The following is a 21,438-nucleotide window of genomic DNA, read 5'->3' on the forward strand; positions in this document are numbered from 1 at the left end:
TACACGATACTGATCTGACCAGAAATCCTTGCCTTCCTTCCACTTCACTTCACTGACCCCTACTATATCTAGATTGAGCATTTGCATTTCCCTTTTCAGATTTTCTAGTTTCCCTACCACATTCAAGCTTCTGACATTCCACGCCCCGACTCGCAGAACGTTGTCCTTTCGTTGATTATTCAATCTTTTTCTCATGGTAACCTCCCCCTTGGCAGTCCCCTCCCGGAGATCCGAATGGGGGACTATTCCGGAATCTTTTGCCAACGGAGAGATCATCATGACACTTCTTCAAATACAGGCCACATGTCCTGTGGATACACGTTACGTCTCTTTAATGCAGTGGTTTCCATTGCCTTCTGCATCCTCATGTCGTTGATCATTGCTGATTCTTCCGCCTTTAGGGGCAATTTCCCACCCCTAGGACAAGAGAGTGCCCTGAACCTCACGTTAGAGATATTCATACGTAAACCTCGATTCTGAGTAGACACACGACACCTGCGATTTAGTCATACACTAAACATGACGTCACAGCATTCGTTTGAAAAACAGCAAGGTATGGTTGTTGCTTATGGACCAGCTGGCGGTAATGCGCATGAAGCTCGACTGTTGTATGAGAAACGATACTCAGTAAGACGCCACCCTCGCCCGCATACTCACCGGAGACTGGGCGAAACAGGCTCGTTGGCGGGATATCATGGTGATGCTGGAAGGCCTCGAACGTGATGCTGCATTTGAAGACACTGTTCTCGAGCGCTTCGAGAAAGCACATACGACAAGTACTCGAGCGGTTGGACGCGACATGGGGGTCATTCATCGGCTAGTCTGGGAGGTTTCGAGGGATGACGGCCAGCAACCAAGACCTAAATCCTGCGGCGGGCTATGAACACAGGCTAGGGTTTTGCCAGTGGTTTCTGCGACGTGTTGCACGAGATCCCAGCTTCCCTGCCATTGTGTTGTTTGCCGACGAGTGCACCTTCCACGGCCTTTACAATACTCGAAACGTTCATCACTGGACGAGGGGAAATCCTCACGTCAAGTACGTCCACAGACACCAGGAGCCATTGTCGCTCAACATTTGGGCATGCATTGTGGATGACCATCTGAATGGGCAGGTCCGCCTATGTTCTCGACTCACTGGGGCAAATTACCTTCACTTTTTGCAAGAAACACTACCCGGCCTGCTGGAAGATATTCCTTTGGACGTATGGCTACTCATGTGGCGGCAGCATGATGGAGCGCCCGCACGTAACAGTCTTGCTGTGCGCGGATATTTAAATGAACTCTTCGACGGCCGGGTAATTGGCAGAGTTGCTCGTAGAACGTGGCCCCAACGATCACCAGACCTCGCGCCACCGGACTTTTTCCTAAAGGGATTCTTCAAAGTTTTAGTTCATCCACCCGGACACTAACTACCTAGAAACGAAGAGGAATTAATGGATCGCATTCAACATGCCGCCAGTCACATCAGAGCAATGCGAGGAATCTTTGAAAGAGTTCTGCAAAACACCGTTCGACGTTACCAAGCTTGTGTTGCGTCAGAGGGTCGACAGTTCGTGCACCTGCTCTAAGGAAACAATGTCCTAGCTACAAAAAAGACCCTTTTCAGGGCCGACACAATTTGTAAAAGACTTCCTGTACGCGAACTAACAGCTGTTGACGGATTTGTTCCCAGTACCTCTTATGAAACTACAATAGAAGTGTCGAGGCCCCGGCGGTTTCGCCCTAAGGCCCCCGGAATGGAGGGCTGGGGCGCTAATACTGAGCGTGCGGGCCGCCTTGGATACGTCGCTGTCTCCGGTAGCCAAGCATTCGTGGTCATACGTTGTCCAGGGCACCAGGAAACAGGGCACTCCCGTGGCCAATCGAAACGCGTGGCGCTAAGTTGCAGCAGTTTAAAAATTGTGCGTTGTCGACCTACACAACATTAGTAATTTTGGTTCCTACTGGCATCAGCTATCTAGGATTTAGATTTCATGACACAATTTTTCTGCACCCTATGATTGTCCATTTGTCTGTAATTCATAGAAGCCTACAGCTTTGTAAAGATCTTGTTGAAATCACTTTTATCTTCAAGTCAAGAGAAAGATCACTGTCTACATAAAATTTCGTGATCTTACTCGAAACTTATTTCTATGTAATATAGAAAGGGGGAAGGTTGTTACCGAAAATCTCTAAAAGTTCTTAGTCGATTTGTTTGAAATTTCTACACAATACCCTAATGAACATGTGGTCGGACATAGGCTATATATTTTTTAATATACACAGTACATAAATATGTTGTTGTTGTTGTCTTCAGTCCAAGTACTGGTTTGATGCAGCTCCCCATGCTGATCTATCTTCATATCCAAATAACTACTGCAACCTACATCTTTCTGAATCTACGACTACTTACTGTATCCTTCTCTTGGTTTCCCTCTAAGATTTTTACCCCCCACACTTCCCTCCAATACTGAACTGGTCATCCCTTGATTCAGAATGTGTCCTATCAACCTCTCCCTTCTTCTAGTCAGGTTGTGCCACAAATGTCTTTTCTCCCAAATTTTATTCAGTACATCCTCATTAGTTACAGGATCTGCCCATCAAATCTTCATCATTCTTCTGTTGCACCACATATCAAAAGCTCCTATTCTCTTCTTGTCTAAGCTGTTTATCGTGCATGTTTCCATACATAGCTATACTCCATACAAATACTTTCAGAAAGAACTTCCTGACACATCTATACTCGATGTTAACAAATTTCTCTTCTTTAGAAACGCTTTTCTTGCTACTGTCAGTCTACACTTTATATCCTCTCCACTTCTACAATCGTCAGTTATTTTGCTTCTCAAACAGCAAAACTCATCTACTACTTTAAATTTCTCATTTCCTAGTCTAATTCCCTCAGAATCACCTGATTTAATTCGACTACAGTCCATTATCCTCGTTCTGAATTTGTTGATGTTCATCTTACGTCCTCCTTTCAAGACACTGTCCATTCTGTTCAACTGCTCTTCCAGGTCCTTTGCTGTCTCTGGCAGAATTACAATGCCATCGGCGAACCTCAAAGTTTTTATTTCTTCTCCCTGGAATTTAATTCCTGCTCCAAATTTTTCTTTTGTTTCCTTTCATGCTTGGTCAATATGCAGATTGAATAACGTCGGAGATAGGCTAAAACCCTGTCTCAATCCATTCTCAACCACTGCTTCGGTTGATTGCCCTCGACTGCCATCTGGTTTCTGCACAAATTGTAAATAGCCTTTCGCTCCCTGTATTTTACCCCTGCCACCTTTAGAATTTGAAATAGAGTATTTCAATCAACATTGTCAGAAGCTTTCTCTAAGTCTACAAATGCTGTAATGTAGATTTACCTTCATTTAACCTATCAGTAGCTCTAACGAAATGTTGTCTACTCCCAGGGCTTTGTTTCGATTTTAGTCTTTCAGTGCTTTGTCAAATTCTTCAGGCAGTATCATATCTCCCTTCTCATCTTCATCTACGTCCTCATCCATTTTCATAGTATTGCTCTCAAATACCTCTCCCTTGTACAGACCCTGTATGTACTCCTTCCAGCTAAATCACTCCAGGCAAATGCCGGGATGGTTCCTCTGAAAGGGCACGGCCGACTTCCTTCCCGATCCTTCCCTAATCCGATGAGACCGATGACTTCGCTGTATGGTCTCCTTCCCCAAACAACCCAACCCAACTCCTTCCACCTTTCTGCTTTTCCTTCTTCGCTTAGGACCGGTTTTATATCTGAGCTCTTGTTGTTCGTACAGGTGGTTTTCTGCAAAGGTTTCTTTAATTTTCCTGCATCGATCTTACCCCTAGTGATATATGCTTCTACATACTTACATTTGTTCTCTAGCAATTTCTGCTTAGCCATTTTGCACTTCCTGTCGATCTCATTTTTTAGACGTTTGTATTCCCTTTCGTCTGCCCCATTTATTGCATTTTTATATTTTCTCTTTTCATTGATAGAATTATCCCTTCGTTACTCACGGATTTCTGTTAGCCCTCGTCTTTTTATCTATTTGATTCCCCGCTGCCTTTACTATTTCGTCATACAAATAAAATATACAAATGAGAAATGTTGTTACCAAACATCTCGAAAAGTACTTAATTTGTAATTTTAAAAACAATCAAAGCATAATCTATGATATAATTGTTACTACTAAACTTTTGGTTTGAAATTGGTGTATATTTACAAAAGACAGAACCAGTAGTCTAGAACCGGATTTTTATGACTGCCGCACGTGAAGACGCATCCATTCGTCGCATTCCGTTGACACCCCATGATTCACATGTGCCCTTCGATTTAAGGCGATTGGAGTTTCCGATGCGACTTGCATTCGCTGTGTGTATCAACAAGACACAGGGCCAGGCACTTTGTGTGGCAGATATTAAACATCCCGGGCAACGCCAGCCACTGTAGCTGTTTTTGAATAAATAAAGAACTAGAGCTGTGATTTTGTCTTCTGCTGCTAGACAGCGCCACATATTACATCAAAGTTGTACACAGAACACGTACGTGTCTGATTACATCACATAAATCCACCTCGCGATCACGATGTAAACCTCTGAAACAGGAAACGTTTGCGACAGCCCCGTAATTTGCACAAGCCCCGCCCATTTACCCCCCTCCACACCAACCAAGAGCGCATCAATATGATCTTTGGTAGTCCTCGTCGCTGTCTTGTTTTTGTTCGTCGTTTTTTGTTTTACCGCGGTTCTTCATACTAGCAGTGTTGTGCTGTTAGTACTTCTTAGCAGTTTGTGTTATACTGGTTCAAATGACTCTGAGCACTATGGGACTTAACATCTATGGTCATCAGTCCCCTAGAACTTAGAACTACTTAAACCTAACTAACCTAAGGACATCACGCAACACCCAGTCATCACGAGGCAGAGAAAATCCCTGACCGCGCCGGGAATCGAACCCGGGAACCCGGGCGTGGGAAGCGAGAACGCTACCGCACGACCACGAGCTGCGGACTGTGTTTTACTGTCAAAATGAAACATAGATACGCACTCTCAATAAAGTTATCATACACAAGGTACCTAATCTTGACTGTTGTGACCAACTGCTGTCAGAACTGATATCTAAGACATTAAAGTACGATAACATGCGTTGGAATGACACTGACGAAATTATGTACGTATGTTTAACAATAGGCAGCTCTAAAGCTCTGAAACACTGAAGAAGAACTCAAAGTAATCCCGTGTCAGCTATAAGCAAGCAGTCATAAGAGTTCACAACTAACAATTCACCCATTACACAGGCAAATATTAATGAAGAATGTCACTGTATAAATATCTGACTGCTTGGATTACGCATTTCTACATTATCCCACTCTTATATTCTTTAGTCTTTATAACGTAATCAGAAACAAACCAAGACATCGACTTTGCCTTGTTTATGCACAACATTGACTTCAGACAATCGAGATAATGGACAGCATCCTGGGCGATACTACCAATTAATATTTCCCAACAGAATTTCTTACACTACGCGAGGTGACGGAAATTTGCGCTCACTGCAGTTAACAAATATCAGATTTTTTGTTATAGTGCAGATAAAATCTCATGAAATAAAAAAGACAGTGTGGATGCCGTTTTTATTTTTCATTCTTATTGATGATTTTTCAACTCGCATATTCAGTGAACATATTTCCAATTCTTTTCACAATGGTACCGGAAAAACTGTATTTCGTACTAACTACTGATTTTCTCCCTTGTTATGACTGGCATATCTGTGATACGAACAACTTTGATGTTGGAACATGCGGCAGATCATGGGCGGAGCTTAGGATATGGATTGGTGTGGAGGGGGGTGATTGGGAGGGGCTGTCGCTAACGTTACGTTCTGAAACGAGTAGTGGAAACGAAATAAACTGTGACTGGTGACAGTAAATGTGGGTGTAGCGAAGGATGAAAGAAATAATATCTGTATTCATACTCTGCAACCCACTATTAAAAGCATGACAGATGAACTTCCCACTGTACCAGTTGTTACGGCTTCTTCCCCTTATATTCACGTATGGAGCACCGGAACAATGATGTTTAGACGCTTCTATGCGCGCTGTAATTGGTCTAAACTTGTCCTGGCAATCACTACCAGGGCGATAACAGGAAAAATACTCTCCGCCAAGCAGTGAATCGTGCTGGTATGTATGTAGAACAAAGCTCGGAGCCGGAGAGGGCGTTAGCGAGATTGGAGATGAGCTGTCGGCATTTCCGTCTCCGCGGCGCCGGCCCGCCGGGCTTACATAACGCAGCGGCAGCGGTGGCGGTGGCGCTTCTGGGAAGACGTGGCGCGCCGGCGCTCGGCCAATTGATGCCCTGGTTCCGGGAAGCGCCGCTTCTGGGTAGGGTGGCGCGCCTGGCGCCGGCGTGGCGGTGGCGGGGGGAGGGGGAGGGACGGCGGCCGCGACCTCGCCACTGCCGCGGCTCGCGACCAGCCCGCCCTGCCTTCTGCCCTCGGCTTCCGCTGCCAAATACGGCGCCTCCTCGGGAGCACCTCGCCCACGCAGCGGAGGCTGCGGTCTCGCACCCGCCCATCATACCCTGCCTGAAACACCTTCGTTTCCCTTCCCTAAAAACTGGGCAACGGACGACTGAAAAGCTGGTGTCACTTGACTGTATTTAAATTACGAAAATCGGATGGTTTAACCGGACGTCGGCGTTGACCTTTGTCGTAATTTTGCAAAAACAGACATAATGTCTTATGGGATAACAGCAATCAGTGATTTTATAATGTTACTTACAATCCGTCTTGATTGCAAATTTTTTATTCATATGACCGGTTTCGGTTCATTCAGAACCATCTTCAGATCTATAACAATAATGATACTAATTTACTATTTTACGGAAGCAAATCTTTTTCATGCTATCTAATCCAACATCAAATGTACCAGAACGTACCTGATATTTCAGTTACAGGTGTAACCCGTCCAAATCCAGCAACTTTCACATGCTGCGTCACATAAAATTGGTTGGCAGAGTGCACGACATTTATATTAATTATAACACTATTAATGACAGGTGCCGTCTGGTACATTTTACATTCCATTTGCACATACTGTATTCAGTAAATTTTTATATATATATATTAAAAATACTTAATTAAAATATGTAGATGTCAAGATTAAAATCTGTACGTATCAGAATTAAAAAACAGTAAAATTATTTTTATACGATCTATAAAAACATAGGGCGATTTATATATCTATGGCGCTGGTGTGGACTTGTTTTCCTCTACGGTCTGCTTCCGTGGTTCCCGCCATTTCGGTGTTGTGCCGCGGTCCGCTCAGTCGGCTGATGTCCATCACCGCGGGCAAGAGGGCCACGCAGGAGGGCCCCGTCAACGACGCCAGGCGCTGCACGCGTCTTCCGGCTTCACCGCGCACCATCTCTCATCCCTCGGTCTGGATCTCCACACGCAACAGTTGTTGCTCCTGTAACTGAAATATCAGGTACGTTCTGGTACATTTGATGTTGGATTAGATAGGATGAAAAAGATTTGGTTCCGTAAAATAGTAAATTAGTATCATTATTGTTACAGATCTGAAGATGGTTCTAAATGAACCGAAACCGGTCATATGAATAAAAAAAATTTGCAACCAAGTTGGATTTTAAGTAAAACTTTGTCGTAATGATGTTAGTGTGAAGTCATACGCGCGAGAGCTGTAGCCAACAATAACCGCAGGCCTGAGCGCACGCCTTTGAGGCGTCAGCAGTGTAGTACTCGCGGCCTGCGACAAATACTGATCAAAATCAATCTTTGACAGTGTAGTAGGGAGGCTTTTACCAAAGATCTTTCATAAAAGTTAAAGCAAGAGCCATTGTTTACATGCCGTTTCGTTTCATTTAGTGCATGTAAGCTACAAAATGATGAAGTATATTTGGTGCGTACCTGCCACCACAGTGAACATTGCAAAGCATGAAGAAAACGAAATTATTCATAACATACAGCACACTGACTTCAAAAACGGTAATGAGGGGTTGGAATCTTACAAAGAAACAGCTGCAGCAACTAGCTGCATTCGGAGCTGCTTCGCTGTGGATGATGTTAAGCCAACATATAAAAAGAAGGATGTGGAAGGAAAAGTGTGTTTAAACTGTACATAAGTGAAATAAATGTATTTATTTGTACTCTTAATAACCTAACTTATCCTTCATAAATTCGTCATCAAGTGATTTATATGTTGGTTCACATGTCTCTGGAGCAATACGTAAAATGATACACTGTGAGATTCGAATGTTATATTGCAAGCTGGAACCGCTTTCGCTTGTTGCTAAAAATCTTGGCTTTACCACAAGACAATCCTCAGCAGAAATGTCATTCATGATTTAAATGATGAACCATTGCATCAATTATGTATTTTTTACAATTTGCACGGTATTCTCCGAGAATTTTTTCTCTTAATCAAGTATAAATATTTACATACGTGTTTTATGTGATGTTCGGAAATTTGGACAAAAGAAGTCGGTCAGGTTGCAGTAAACAATAAAAACGCAACAGCAGAGGGAGACATGAAGAAAAAACACGCATACAAACAGTACTGAAAATACCTAAGTGAATATTTCCCCTTGGTAATGAGAATAAATTCTCGGAAAGCGTCATAATCGCATGAAAAAGTACTGTGTTTCATTATTTCAGTTATGAATGGCACAGTTTCAGACTTTCCAAAAACATCGAGTATCTACATCTACATCTACATCCATACTCCGCAAGCCACCTGACGGTGTGTGGCGGAGGGTACCTTCAGTACCTCTATCGGTTCTGCCTTCTATTCCAGTCTCGTATTGTTCGTGGAAAGAAGGATTTTCGGTATGCCTCTGTGTGGGCTCTAATCTCTCTGATTTTATCCTCATGGTCTCTTCGCGAGATATACGTAGGAGGGAGCAATATACTGCTTGACTCTTCGGTGAAGGTATGTTCTCGAAACTTTAACAAAAGCCCGTACCGAGCTACTGAGCGTCTCTCCTGCAGAGTCTTCCACTGGAGTTTATCTATCATCTCCGTAACGCTTTCGCGATTACTAAATGATCCTGTAACGAAGCGCGCTGCTCTCCGTTGGATCTTCTCTATCTCTTCTGTCAACCTCATCTGGTATGGATCCCTCACTGCTGAGCAGTATTCAAGCATTGGGCGAACAAGCGTACTGCAACCTACTTCCTTTGTTTTCGGATTGCATTTCCTTAGGATTCTTCCAATGAATCTCAGTCTGGCATCTGCTTTACCGACAATCAACATTATATGATCATTCCATTTTAAATCACTCCTAATGCGTACTCCCAGATAATTTATGGTATTAACTGCTTCCAGATGATGAATGAAATTAAGAAATGGCATTTTTTAAATGAGTATCGTGTATGCAAATATGAGGGGCCACTTTTATGAGGGTAAATTTAAATGTATGTTTGCCCATGCTCAAATAATTTTCGTTCCTTGTCCTCTCACAGGAGCTCGATGGTGATAGGCATGCACCGAATATGCCTCGTCATTTTGTAGCTTACCCGCACTACATCAAGGGAAGCTACATGTAGCCAATGGACTTCACTCTAACTTTTACCAAAGATACTTGCTAAAAGCTTCCTTACTACTCTGTCGAAGATCTGAACAAACGATGTGATAAGTATTTATCATTGGCCACCAACGCTACATTGCTAACATCACACAGACGTACGCTCAAGCCTGTATTTATCGATTGCCACGAGTGAAAACATAGGTAGAACAAAGCAGTGACAATACTCATTTTTTTTTTTTTTTTTTTTTTTTAAGCGTACACTGCTGACATGTAAAACTGCAATAATAGGAAGGATAGCAAATAACGAAATTTTGCCTGTTGTGCATAGACAATAAAGTAGGAAGAATCCGTGAGAGGATTTATAGGTGAAGAATATATGATAGAATTTGTAGGTGATTTGGTGGTACACAGGGTGCGAAACGTAGGACACAGAGCTGCCACTTCTGACAGTAACAAACGCTCTAATCCGGTGGGTGTCGAGTCGACTTGAATTTGGATTACAGATAATGCTACGTCATGCCACGCTGCTTCACCCCCGTGCCAGAGTTCATCAATCTTTGGTGGTGGTATGCTAATCCCAAAACAATCCATGACCAAATACTTTTAGTGTGTGAGAGATATGGAAGTATTTGTTGACCAGAGCAACGGTCGAAGGCCTCTGTGCCGAGGTAGCTTGTACAGGAGGAACAATAAGCGATCCTACATTGCCTTGTAGAAATATAAAGTCGCGGAGACCACAGAGACAACATATTAGAAATGTAACACCTGCTGTCCAAATTACCAGCTATGCATACCAGAGCTGATCGTCTTGTGTAACAACTGGCACCCTACACTATCAAGTCTGCTGCTGGGCCTGTATAACATTGGTGAATGCAACTAGGGCTCTACACACATGGATTCATCCATCCTGTATGCGGAACCGGGACTTCTCAGGTGACGTGATGCCACTTCTGAGCACTGTTAGATGCGCCGCTGAGGCGCGCCTTTGCCATGTGCACAACCTACCTCGACACACAGGGCTTCGACTGTTACTCTGGTCAAAACATACGAGGTGCATTCAAGTTCTAAGGCCTCCGATTTTTTTTCTCCGGACTGGAAAGAGATAGAAACATGCGCATTGTTTTAAAATGAGGCCGCGTTCATTGTCAATACGTCCCAGAGATGGCAGCACCGTACGGCAGACGTTTTCCTTACTTCAACAGCGTGCAATCATTCGTTTCCTGAATTTGCGTGCTGTGAAATCAATTGAAATTCATCGACAGTTGAAGGAGACATGTGGTGATGGAGTTATGGATGTGTCGAAAGTGCGTTCGTGGGTGCGACAGTTTAATGAAGGCAGAACATCGTGTGACAACAAACTGAAACAACCTCGGGCTCACACAAGCCGGTCTGACGACATGATCGAGAAAGTGGAGAGAATTGTTTTGGGGGATCGCCGAATGACTGTTGAACAGATCGCCTCCAGAGTTGGCATTTCTGGGGTTCTGTGCACACAATCCCGCATGACGACCTGAAAATGCGAAAAGTGTCATCCAGGTGGGTGCCACGAATGCTGACGGACGACCACATGGCTGCCCGTGTGGCATGTTGCCAAGCAATGTTTACGCGCAACGACAGCAAGAATGGGACTTTCTTTTCGTTGGTTGTGACAATGGATGAGACGTGGATGCCATTTTTCAATCCAGAAACAAAGCGCCAGTCAGCTCAATGGAAGCACACAGATTCACCGCCACCAAAAAAATTTCGGGTAACTGCCAGTGCTGAAAAAATGATGGTGTCCATGTTCATGTGCGTTCCAAAGGGCACTACGGTAACAGGTGCATCCTACGAAAATGTTTTGAAGAACAAATTCCTTCCTGCACTGCAACAAAAACGTCCGGGAAGGGTTGCGCGTGTGCTGTTTCACCAAGACAACGCACCCGCACATCGAGCTAACGTTACGCAACAGTTTCTTCGTGATAACAACTTTGAAGTGATTCCTCATGCTCCCTACTCACCTGACCTGGCTCCTAGTGACTTTTGGCTTTTTCCAACAAAGAAAGACACTCTCTGTGGCCGCACATTCACCAGCCGTGCTGCTATTGCCTCAGCGATTTTCCAGTGGTCAAAACAGACTCCTAAAGAAGCCTTCGCCGCTGCCATGGAATCATGGCGTCAGCGTTGTGAAAAATGTGTACGTCTGCAGGGCGATTACGTCGAGAAGTAACGCCAGTTTCATCGATTTCGGGTGAGTAGTTAATTAGAAAAAAAATCGGAGGCCTTAGAACTTGAATGCACCTCGTACTTCCATATATCTCACACACTGAAAGTATTTGGTCATAGGTTGTTTCGGGACTGGCACACCACCACGAAAGATTGATGAACTCTAGCACGGCGCTGAAGCAGCATGGTATGACGTAGCATTATCTGTGATCCAAGTTCAATTCGACGCAACAGCCATTGAATTAGAGCATTTGTTACTGTCAGAAGTGGCAGCTATGTGTCCTATGTTTCGCACCTACAAATTCTATCATGTATTTACAGACCACAGATAATCCGATGATTCAATATAAAGAATTTAAACTCGTGTAGGAGGAAGAGGGAAATTACCTGAAGGCCAGAATAACTGAAAACCAACATTACCTGCTTACTACAAAAATACTGTAGCTGTATTAAGGAAAGTCATTAAAATGTCAAGAAGTACATGACATAAATTAATAATGCAGATAGGTTAAAACTAAATGGTATATTCTCAAATAGGAGAACACCGCAGGAATAGCCGATGTGTGTGGTACTCCAAATGCCGTCCCATTGTCCGTGTACATACTTGTCTTGCTGCGAACAGGCCCATTCCCTGACGTAAGGTAAGTCTCGTGGTTGTATGTTCCTGCACGGCTGAGCGAACGATACGTCTGTCCTCTCAGGTGGGGACGCTGAGACCAGCATTGCGTTGACTGTAGTCCTCCTTGAACCAATTAATTCCACATTTGCATCACAGTCGTGGGATCCCGACTAACTAGTGCAGCAGTATCACTGAACGATAAACCATAGTCTCGATAAGTTACGAAACTGCTGTTTTCGAATTCTGACACATGGCGGTAGGTGTTTCTTCCACTTTCTCTGGGCATAAAAGGACCTTCTCATAGATAAACAACATTCAAATCCTATTTCAGAATCAGAAGCCCGGTGCGTAATGTTTCGGTTTATACAAATCTAGATGACCTTACTCCTACCCACTTTGTCCAGTTGAACTGAAATACTAATCATTGCCATATCGATGCGCGTGGTACGCTTCATGCCAGTTTGACGTTCGGTCAATGCTGTTTTCATTCTTTTGCAGTTTTAATGACCATCAGTGTAGTTTGTGGATACTTATCCGTTGGGTTAAGTTAAAATCTCAGGTCTTATGCGATGAGGTGGATATGGAAAGAGATGCTAATATAAAATTCAATTTATTCTGTAATAAATATTCGAAAGTTGCTTCCCTAAAAAATTATCCAGAAAATGCATTTAAAAGAAAAGTAAGCTTTGGATAACTAACGGAATTTAAATCTCATGTAAGAGGAAGAGGGAAATTAGATGAAGGCCAGAATAACTGAAAACCAACATTACCTGCTTACTGCAAAAATACTGTAGCTTTACTAAGGAAAGTCATTAAAATGTCAAGAAGTATGTTCATCAGGACGTAAATTATTAATGCAGATAGGTTAAAACTAAATGGTATATTCTCAAATGGGAGACAGGACAGTCAGTCGGGTTGCAAGATAGTATGACAATTAAACTAAGTGACAATGTCACGGCAGATGATTCGCAAGCTGCAATTTCTTTTAACGGTCAATTTCTAAATGTAGCAACAAATTTAGGCTTAAATGGTTCTGCTGAAGAAGCAAGAACATATATTAAAATGTCGTTCCACAAAACTTCAAGAAACTAGAAGAAGCACCACACCCTCCACTAAAATAACAAGAATAATAAAAATTCTCAAAAACAAGAGCTGTATTGTGTCAGTGAAATTTCAAACAGTATTCTGTAAAGTTATTCTAACTTAATAAGTAATGTCCTTAATGATATACACAATGCATCATGCCCCAAGGAAATTTTCCAGACAAATTAAGATATGCAGTTGTTAAACCTCTTTACGAGAAAGGTAACAAGGAAGTCCTAAATAATTTTCATACAATTTCCTTACAGAAATATTCGAAAAGTAAAGTAATGTACTCAAGAATAGTTTCACATTTAAGCAGAAACAATTTACTTAGCATATCTCAGTTTGGATCCCAGAAGACTTTCTCAGCTGAGATTGCTGTTTATACATTCACCCACTATATATTGTAAGCTTTAAATAATAAAATGTCAGAAGTTCATATTTTTCTCTATCTTTGCAGCGCATTTGATTGTAAATCATGTTACTCTCTTCGAAAAACTCAAGTTTTATGGAACTGATGGCTGTACACACAATGGTATGAATAATATTTAACAAACAGAATACAGAAAATTGCGCTGAATAATGCAAACAATGTCACGAAGAGTAGAAAAACACAAATGGTGTTCCACAGAGTTCTATTTTGGGTTCACTCTATTCCTTATATATGGGAACGAACTTCCATTTGGTACTTTTGGTAAACAATACTAGTGTTACAGTAAATCCCGTTAGAGAGAAACAACAGAAGAGTTAGTAAGGATGTTTTTTCATGAATCGTTAAATGGGTCTGAAAATTGACTCTCCATAAATTTTGGGAAAAAAACATTATATTCAGTTCTGTACAACAAATTTAATCATACCAACAACTGATGTAGCACATGAACAGGAGTCAGTAAATATGGTAGAATGCTCCAAGTTTTTGGGTGTATATATTAATGAAATGGAAGAAGCATATTCCTGAGCTTCTCAAACAATTAAGTTCAACTAATCCTGCTCTTTGTATAATTGATAATCTTGGAAGCAAACAAATCAGTCTCCTGAGATATTTTGCACACTTCCACTCAATAATGTCTTATGGAATGATTTCTGGGGTAACTCACTACTTATAAAGAAAGTAATAATTGCACAAAAGCGAGCAGTACAAATAATATTTGGAGTTCACCTGCAGTCGTCATACAGGTACCACTTCAAGGAGTGAGGCATTTTAACTGCATTGTCACAACACATGTATTCGCCAATGAAATTTATCATAAATAATCCATCCCAACATGATAAGAACAGTGATGCCCATACCAATAAGCCTAGAGAAAAAAATGACGTTTATTACCCATTATTAAAACTGCTAGTGGATCAGAAAGGAATTCAGTATGCACTACAAAAATTTTTGATCATTTATGCAATTATAACATGAAATGTCAGACACGTAGCAAAACAAGCTTAAAATCTAACCCTAATTACTTCTCATGGACAACTCCTATTCCACGTTCGAATTTCTGTTTAACAGCTGATAGCCTTTTTCTAAAAAAAAAAATGAAAACCTTGTTTTTAAGTGTAGGTACATGAGTAGCACAAAAACACTAGATTAGATTAGATTAATACTAGTTCCATGGATCATGAATACGATATTTCGTAATGATGTGGAACGAGTCAAATTTTCCAATACATGACATAATTAAGTTAATTTAACAACATACTTAAGTTAATATAACAACTTTTTCATTTTTTGTGTTTTTTATTTTTATTTTTTATTTTATTTTTTTAATTTTTTTAAAATTTATATCTAAAAATTCCTCCATGGAGTAGAAGGAGTTGTCATTCAGAAATTCTTTTAATTTCTTCTTAAATACTTGTTGGTTATCTGTCAGACTTTTGATACTATTTGGTAAGTGACCAAAGACTTTAGTGCCAGTATAATTCACCCCTTTCTGTGCCAAAGTTAGATTTAATCTTGAATAGTGAAGATCATCCTTTCTCCTAGTATTGTAGTCATGCACACTTCTATTACTTTTGAATTGGGTTTGGTTGTTAATAACAAATTTCATAAGAGAGTATATATACTGAGAAGCTACTGTGAATATCCCTAGATCCTTAAATAAATGTCTGCAGGATGATCTTGGGTGGACTCCAGCTATTATTCTGATTACACGCTTTTGTGCAATAAATACTTTATTCCTCAGTGATGAATTACCCCAAAATATGATGCCATATGAAAGCAACGAGTGAAAATAGGCGTAGTAAGCTAATTTACTAAGATGTTTATCACCAAAATTTGCAATGACCCTTATTGCATAAGTAGCTGAACTCAAACGTTTCAGCAGATCATCAATGTGTTTCTTCCAATTTAATCTCTCATCAATGGACACACCTAAAAATTTGGAATATTCTACCTTAGCTATATGCTTCTGATTAAGGTCTATATTTATTAATGGCGTCATACCATTCACTGTACGGAACTGTATGTATTGTGTCTTATCAAAATTCAGTGAGAGTCCGTTTACAAGGAACCACTTAGTAATTTTCTGAAAGACAGTATTGACAATTTCATCAGTTAATTCTTGTTAGTCAGGTGTGATTACTATACTTGTATCATCAGCAAAGAGAACTAACTTTGCCTCTTCATGAATATAGAATGGTAAGTCATTAATATATATTAAGAACAACAAAGGACCCAAGACTGACCCTTGTGGAACCCCATTCTTGATAGTTCCCCAGTTTGAGGAATGTGCTGATCTTTGCATATTATGAGAACTACTAATTTCAACTTTCTGCATTCTTCCAGTTAGGTACGAATTAAACCATTTGTGCACTGTCCCACTCATGCCACAATACTTGAGCTTGTCTAGCAGAATTTCATGATTTACACAATCAAACGCCTTTGAGAGATCACAAAAAATCCCAATGGGTGGTGTTCGGTTATTCAGATCATTCAAAATTTGATTGGTGAAAGCATATATGGCATTTTCTGTTAACACTAATCGAGTAGACATGTCCTGTAAACTGACTCGTTCCACGTCATTTCGATAAAAGAAGCGTTCAAATGATCTATGGAACATGTAACTAATTAATTAACTGACAGACAGTTTGGTAGTGAGTTGTCAAAGGCAACCACTACGTTATCTATCATTCGAATAATTGTAATGCTTCTATGGTGAGGTGTTTGTGTGTGTTGGTTTTCGTTGAGTGGTTACAATTGTTACTGGGGATATGTCACGAGTCAAGGAAGAAGGATGATAACAGCAGGTTTTCCGAAAATTCGCTTTATTTTTCAGCATCGGGAGACGATCTATAACCAAAATGACAACCTGTCAAGGCTGTGCTTATACCAAAGAGTCGTTGCCGGAGGAACGTACGTCTCACCCGTACCCATCAGACCTAGTGCGAAGCTCCACATTAGGCTCTCTACCTGTTTTTTTGCTGTAGGTGAAAATTTATTAATAATAACTAAAACAGAACACTAATCTAAGTACACCGTAGAAACACTACAAAAGTCAGACTTGAAGTTATCACAAGAGAAAATTTATTACATGGAATGTCTACAGTAAGACAGCAAAAAAATAGCACTAGAAAGACATGGCACTTTTATACAGATATCCTTACAGTAACTTGGGGGATATTTTATCCATCCTCAGAAACTGTAGTTGTATATATTTAAATAATATTTCACCAGCTGCATAAGTTAATTTCTTTGCCAATTTCGGTCACTGAATGTCCTTCTTCAGAAAGTTTTCCTATCGCATTATTTGCGAGTGTCAGCAATAAGATGCATACAGCAAAATGCCATGGTCCTGTGGTTCACAGTGTCTGTACAACTGCAACTGGTTGCTTAGTATTTCGTTGTAACGTGGGAGGGTTATTCTGGTGTCAGGGTTGGACTGTGGTGTGCATTTAGAAAACTTAAAAGGCATATCAACTGAGTGGAACTCAACTTTCAATGCACCAGAAAGCGTGTGTGATAGAGCTCACTGTAAGATACAACAAAGGAATCAAACAACAGGTTTACTGTTCTTAGTCACAATTCATTTCCGTGACACGTACAATGGTCCAGGCCCCTGTCATCTGGTGGACTTATGTGGATTCATATAACATGTATGTACTTTTGGGTAACCTGTGGCTCTGTCTAGAAGAAAAAGAAGACAAAAACAAAACACTATTTCAGTATATGGTTCATAGTTTTGTGGAGGTCTTTGGTTCAAAGGATGAACAAAAATATAAATGTAAAGGTAAGAACACCTCCAATGCCCATAGATTCCTTTTCTGGTCGTTTTGCGTCAAATACACCGTCACACCTTGTAGACACTAAAGGGAGTAAAGATGGTGGCCAGAATGTAATATGTGTAAGGAACATATAACACAATAGACACTATTTTGCAAGGAGATTAGAATAAGGAGAGACGGAGCTACCTATCCCAACAGAATCATCAACTGAAGCCAGGTGCGTGGCACACCGACGTCTTGTGGAGACCAGAAAGTCAGTTTCTCTGATAAAGCACTGTTTGACGCTTACCCTCTTAGCTTTCATGTGTCTGACTGACAGTCATTTATGAGTATGTATTGTACGCAATATACTTGCGTGGAGGGATACCCACTTTCGAGGGAGCTGAACTTTTATTTCTTCATGCAAAATCCCAGTTGTCAAGCACGGCTTACAATTATGACGCTACCAAGCTGTACGATTTTGAGAAGTTCACTGACGAAGAGACGCTTTTTATGCGAAATACTACAGTACTGCATGAAAATTATCGCTTCAACTTCCATGCCGTTAAATATCCCTACTATAATAAACTGTGTACCACCAGTTCTCCTTTGGAATTCCGAACACTAACGGGGTACTTAAAGGCTTCAGCACAAACTACTACTTTCGTGAGACGATTTTATGTACCAGCCACGTTTCAAGAAAAGCAGTAATCTGCCCGCATAAGCATTAGCAGCGAACACAACAATCACATATGAACAAAAATCACATGTTGAAAGCATGGTTTCTTATGGCAACAAAATTCCGTCCCCGGGTTAGTTCAAGAGATAAAAATTTAAGTAAAACCCTACAGTACTTTCATATCTGCTTTCATCAACACATTACACAAGTCTAACATCAAACTGGCAGCGCGGAGGGGTTTGAGGCGCCATGTCACGGATTGCGCGGCCGCTCCCGCCGGAGGTTCGAGTCCTCCCTCGGGCATGGGTGTGTGTGTGTGTGTGTGTGTGTGTGTGTGTGTGTGTTTGTTGTTCTTAGTATAAGTTAAAGCAGTGTGTAGGCTAAGTCTAAGATTTCACTCAAACTCTCTCTCTCTCTCTCTCTCTCTCTCTCTTTCTCTCTCTCTCTCTCTCACACACACACACACATTCTCACATCATATTGCCTCAAATCTTAACACATTGAAATATTACAACCGTTTAAGAAACATGTAGTACAACTTACAGTTTGCAATTATGATGTAAATGATGGGAAAGTGCAAGACACAGCTCCGTCTCTTGTACAAACACATGGCTATGACATTCAATCAATATCAACTTCGTGGCAATGATCAGAACATTATATTACTACAATGTGTTGGTTCCCATTCTTTTCATTACAGTGCCTTCGTCCACGATCTTCTCACTGTGTTGTCTTGTGAAAACGAAAATTAGAAGTCACTGAGAGAAAAACATTGAAACAAACACTCCATGCTTAAGCTGTAAGTATTAATTTATCTACAATATTTACGTACTGAGAGTACTTGGTCTAAACTAAAATACACAAAAAATAAACTTATGTAATGTCCAATACGAAAAACCAATCAATGTAGGAAATTTAATGAATGGAGCTGGCCCAAAAATAATTTTGAACAGTCCGCTGTTCAAGCCAGCAAACATAATGCTGTATTTGATGATGATGATGCACTCAAAACATGAGATTACCCCTGTAAATGTTTTCTATAAATCTACCTATCTTATCATGTTTTATATTAAAGCAAGTGTGCTGATGGTATTTTTTGGATAATTAGATTGCGCCGAGTGTGAGCTATATTGGTGACTTGATTTGTTATCAATACAGTCTAGTTGGTGGCTCTCTGATGGGTCACCTGGCAACTCGTGGAAACGCTCCCACCAGGCAGTGATGGTGTGGAGCGTCATGTAGGAGCAGGCATGAGCTGCATGGAAGAGAAGTGTGGTTCTGCGCCAAGTAGAGGGTGCTGCCTGACGCTTGGTGTCCATGACTTTAGTGGACATGTTTACTGTGGACCATAGCTGAACATAGCGGAATCGTGGCAGCTGTAACTGAGGCCAGTACGTGTCATTACGGCAGTTACTATTTGAAAGGAGCTGAACGTTCAACCGATGGAAGGTAGGTGCCTTATCTGATTGTCACTGCTTGAAATTAATGGTGAGCAGCTTTCGTCTACATGGACTCACCACCCTGGTTACCGAGTGCTTAACTGTGGTACAGTGACTAGGCGGTTAGCTACAGCGAGTGCCCTGCCTTATTACAGGTATCAGTACATATTATTCATTGTTCTTTAGAAAGTTAATCGGTGGTGTGTTCGCTCAGGTAACCCGACTTGCCCTCTTTTGAATAAACTTTTGCACTGATTCATTGAGCCGTTTATCGTTAACTGTCAGGTGTTATTTGATGCACAAATTATCTAATTATAGTTTGTGAATTTCAGGCCATCACTAAGCTCATTTCTGTTATGCAAAGGAAAATGTAATTAAATGCGGCCTTCGACTGGTAACGTATAATAGACATTTGCAGGTGGTTGTTGAAATTATAAGCTTTAAAATTCATCTCCTCAAACTGATTGATAAGCTCGAAACTGACACGTACTGTGCATTGCACTGCCGTCTGATATTGGTTTATCTTACACGTTAAAAAGTGATTGTTCTTGCTGCTAGTTAACTGTTAATATCCATTACTTGTTTGAAATAAGAACATTTCTTCTGTGTTCTGTGTGTCTATTATCACTCATTGTGTTATTGTTAATGAGTTCAGCGAGTAAGAGTTACTTTATTTAAGCCTGTGGTACACGATTTTCGCTGCCGTGGATGGCTCTTAATGCTCACTCCTCTGGCGTTTTAAATCAGTCATGAAGCTGCAAATGCATGCAGGGCACAACACCAATAGGGAGCGTCCATTGCGGTGGACTGTGTGCACGTGCAGCCTCTGGACTGATTGAAAACGCCGAAGGAGTTGTCCACTCTAGGATTAATTATGTGTTCATGCCACTGATGGCAGCCACTGTTTATTCAGACTGAGGCGTCTTCACTGAACTGTATTTCATTTATCTGCTTTTGCTAAATCTATGTTGGGCTCATTTCTACATTTGGGTCGTGAACTTTAAGTGGTTTATTCCCTACTTATTTGTATGATTTCTGTAGTTATGTCGTGTGTGACAGTTCATTTTGGCGCCATAATACTAGTTTACTTATTCTCTGAGGTGAAGGTTAATGGTCTTTCATTTTGTCACTGCTGGCTGGGGCGATTTTCTCTTGTAAATATTCTTGTTAAAGGCAGAGTAATTCTGTGAAACTGTTATGATTGATACCACTATTAGCTATTTGAATGTTTAAATAATTGTTTTTGTGATTAACCATATCTTAGCTTAAAAAATGTCTCACTATTTTAAAGAAAGTTTCAGAGTTTTATGTGACCAGTTAAGATGTCCGTCTTTTTAATGGACCCCTGGCCATTGTGGTAATTACTTGTCTGAACTTATCCATGAATTATAGTAATTATTTTAAACTGCCTTTGTATTGGGCAGTTGACATTTGTAACAAATTCTGATTTGCTTCTTACATATGAGTATGCTTTGTAACGTCTATATTATTTGATTAAATTGTATTGTCATTTTGGTAAAAGCTTCCTCTAAGTTTTGATGTTTGTATTTTTCTTGTGTAAAGTTGGCTTTTGGGTTTTTTAAGCAAAGTTCGTTAAACGTAATGAAAATTTTACTGGCCCGGCACCTTACCACTCTCACCAGCTACTCCCTATGGCCTCAATAATAGCAGAGTGTGGTTAGTTTTGAGTGGCAGAATTCTGATCCTGTGTAGTGG

General features: G+C 40.9%; 1 long non-coding RNA gene across 1 annotated transcript in view; it reads right to left on the reverse strand.

Moving 5' to 3' along the window:
* Positions 1-19,010, reverse strand: part of LOC126161483 (uncharacterized) — a 151,943-nt gene extending 132,933 nt beyond the window's left edge. The window contains exons 1-2 of the long non-coding RNA XR_007534923.1: positions 18,827-19,010; positions 7,238-7,439 (exon numbers count right to left, since the gene is read on the reverse strand). This is a non-coding gene — a long non-coding RNA (uncharacterized LOC126161483). The remainder of the gene's footprint in view (positions 1-7,237; positions 7,440-18,826) is intronic.
* Between the last annotated feature and the right edge of the window lie 2,428 nt (positions 19,011-21,438).

The sequence above is a fragment of the Schistocerca cancellata genome, chromosome 1, assembly GCF_023864275.1.
Source record: "Schistocerca cancellata isolate TAMUIC-IGC-003103 chromosome 1, iqSchCanc2.1, whole genome shotgun sequence".
NCBI classification, from domain to species: domain Eukaryota; kingdom Metazoa; phylum Arthropoda; class Insecta; order Orthoptera; family Acrididae; genus Schistocerca; species Schistocerca cancellata.